The sequence below is a fragment of the Arachis ipaensis genome, chromosome B8 (genome assembly GCF_059453495.1).
Source record: "Arachis ipaensis isolate K30076 ecotype BB chromosome B8, ASM5945349v1, whole genome shotgun sequence".
Taxonomy (NCBI): Eukaryota; Viridiplantae; Streptophyta; class Magnoliopsida; order Fabales; family Fabaceae; genus Arachis; species Arachis ipaensis.
Window position 1 is genome coordinate 78250487 of NC_142443.1, and position 3084 is coordinate 78253570.

General features: G+C 42.4%; 1 non-coding gene across 1 annotated transcript; it reads left to right on the forward strand.

Moving 5' to 3' along the window:
* The first annotated feature begins 2648 nt into the window (after positions 1-2648).
* Positions 2649-2756, forward strand: LOC148548534 (small nucleolar RNA R71). The gene has a single exon (XR_015898851.1). It is a non-coding gene; the product is annotated as a small nucleolar RNA R71 (small nucleolar RNA).
* The last annotated feature ends 328 nt before the right edge of the window (positions 2757-3084 follow it).

Here is a 3084-nt window from a genome sequence, read left to right on the forward strand (position 1 = left end):
TCCCTTGAGGTATCTCAGGGATCTCTTAATTTGCAGTCAAATGTTCTACCACTGAGCTATAGACCCTTGAGATGAATCTCTCCATCTCCTATGACTTGGAGGTGGAAGCTTTTGTCTTCTCTTTTCTCTTTCTAGAGGTTTCTCTGGCCTTAGGTGCCATCAATGGTTATGGAAAAACAAAAAAGCTATGCTTTTACCACACCAAACTTAGAATATTGCTCACCCTCGAGCAAAAGAAGAAAGAATAGTAGAAGAAGAAGAAGATATGGAGGTGAGTTGATGGTTTGAACTTGAGTGGGTGGGTGTAAGTGGGTTGTATGATGGTTTTAGGGGAGTAATGGATGTGAGTGGTGAAGGGTTCTTGGGAAAGGGTGATATAGAATTATGAGGAGGTAAGGTGAGTGGAGGTCTGTAGGGATCCTGTGGGGTCCACAGATCCTGAGGTGTCAAGGATTTGCATCCCTACACCAATTAGGCATGTAAAACACCTTTGCATGCAATTTTGGCGTTTAAATGCCGAACTAATGCTTGTTCTGGGCGTTCAACGCCCAGATGTAGCATGTTTCTGGCGTTGAACGCCAGTTCTATGCTTGTTTCTGGTGTTCAGCGCCAGCTTTCCTCAGTGTCTATTCCTGGTGTCTGAACGCCAGGATGCTGCTTGTTTTGGGCGTTCAACGCCAGATCCATGCTCTGTTCTGGCGTTGAACGCCAGCCAGATGCTCCTTACTGGCGTTTAAACGCCAGTAAGTCTTTCCTCTAGGGTGTGATTTTTCTTCTGCTATTTTTGATTCTGTTTTTGATTTTTCTATTTATTTTGTGACTCCACATGATCATGAACCTAATAAAACATGAAAGAATAATAAAATAAAAATAAAATTAGATAAATAAAAATTGGGTTGCTTCCCAATAAGCGCTTCTTTAATATCAATAGCTTGACAGTGTGCTCTCATGGAGCCTCACAGATGTTCAGAGCATTGTTGAGACTTCCCAACACCAAACTCAGAGTTTGGATATGGGAGTTCAACACCAAACTTAGAGTTTGGTTGTGGCCTCCCAACACCAAACTTAGAGTTTGACTGTGGGGGCCCTGGTTGACTTTGTTTTGAGAGAAGCTTACTGTGCCTCTTTTCCATGTTTACAGAAGGATGTCCTTGAGTTTTAAACACAAGGGAGTCCTCATTCAATTGAAGGACTAGTTCACCTCTGTTAACATCAATCACAGCTCTTGCTGTGGCTAGGAAGGGTCTTCCAAGGATGATGGATTCATCCTCATCCTTCCCAGTATCTAGGATTATGAAATCAGCAGGGATGTAAAGGCCTTCAACCTTTACTAACACGTCCTCTACTTGTCCATAAGCCTGTTTTCTTAAATTGTCTGCCATCTCTAATGAGATTTTAGCAGCTTGCACCTCAAAGATTCCCAGTTTCTCCATTACAGAGAGGGGCATGAGGTTTATCCCTGACCCAAGGTCACATAGAGCCTTCTCAAAGGTCATGGTGCCTATGGTACAAGGTATTAGAAACTTTCCAGGATCCTGTTTCTTCTAAGACAATCTCAGTTGATCTAATGCATTTAGTTCATTGGTGAACAGGGGAGGTTCATCTCCCCAAGTCTCTTTACCAAATAAATTGGCATTCAGCTTCATGATTGCACCAAGGAGCTTGGCAACTTGCTCTTCAGTAACATCCTCATTCTCTTCAGAAGAAGAATACTCATCAGAGCTCATGAAGGGCGTAAGGAGGTTCAATGGAATCTCTATGGTCTCTAGATGAGCCTCAGAGTCCTTTGGTTCCTCAAAGGAAAACTCCTTATTGATCACTGGACGTCCCAGGAGGTCTTCCTCCTTGGGATTCACGTCCTCCCCTTCCTTCTTGGATTTGGCCATGATGGTTATATCAATGGCCTTGCACTCTCCTTTTGGATTCTCTTCTGTATTGCCTGGGAGAGTACTAGGAGGGGTTTCAGTGATTCTTTTACTCAGCTGGCCCACTTGTGCTTCCAAATTTCTAATGGAGGACCTTGTTTCATTCATGAAACTCACAGTGGCCTTAGATAGATCAGAGACTAAGTTTGCTAAATTAGAGGTATTTTGTTCAGAGTTCTCTGTCTGTTGCTGAGTGGATGATGGAAAAGGTTTACTATTGTTAAACCTATTTCTTCCACCATTATTAAAGCCTTGTTGAGGCTTTTGTTGATCCTTCCATGAGAGATTTGGGTGATTTCTCCATGAGGGATCATAGGTGTTTCCATATGGTTCACCCATGAAATTCACCTCTGCTATTGCAGGGTTTTCAGGATCATAAGCTTCTTCTTCGGAAGGTGCCTCTTGAGTACTGTTGGATGCAGCTTGCATTCCATTCAGACTCTGAGAAATCATATTGACTTGCTGAGTCAATATTTTATTCTGGGCCAATATGGCATTCAGAGTATCAATTTCAAGAACTCCCTTCTTCTGAGGCGTCCCATTACTCACAGGATTCCTCTCAGAAGTGTACATGAACTGGTTATTAGCAACCATGTCAATGAGTTCTTGAGCTTCTGCAGGCGTTTTCTTTAGGTGAATGGATCCACCTGCAGAAGTATCCAATGACATCTTAGCTAATTCAGACAGACCATCATAGAATATATCCAGGATGGTCCATTCTGAAAGCATATCAGAAGGACACTTTTTGGTCAGTTGCTTGTATCTCTCCCAAGCTTCATAAAGGGATTCACCTTCTTTCTGTTTGAAGGTTTGAACATCCACTCTAAGCTTACTCAGCTTTTGGGGAGGAAAGAACTTGGCTAAGAAAGCCTTGACCAGCTTATCCCAAGAGTTCAGGCTATCTTTAGGTTGAGAATCCAACCATATTCTTGCTCTGTCTCTTACAGCAAACAGGAAAAGCATGAGCTTGTAGACTTCAGGATCTACTCCATTAGTCTTAACAGTATCACAGATCTGCAAAAATTCAGTTAAGAACTGAAAAGGATCTTCAGATGGAAGTCCATGGAACTTGCAGTTCTGCTGCATCAGAGAAACTAATTGAGGTTTCAGCTCAAAATTGTTTGCTCCAATGGTAGGGATGGAGATGCTTCTTCCATGT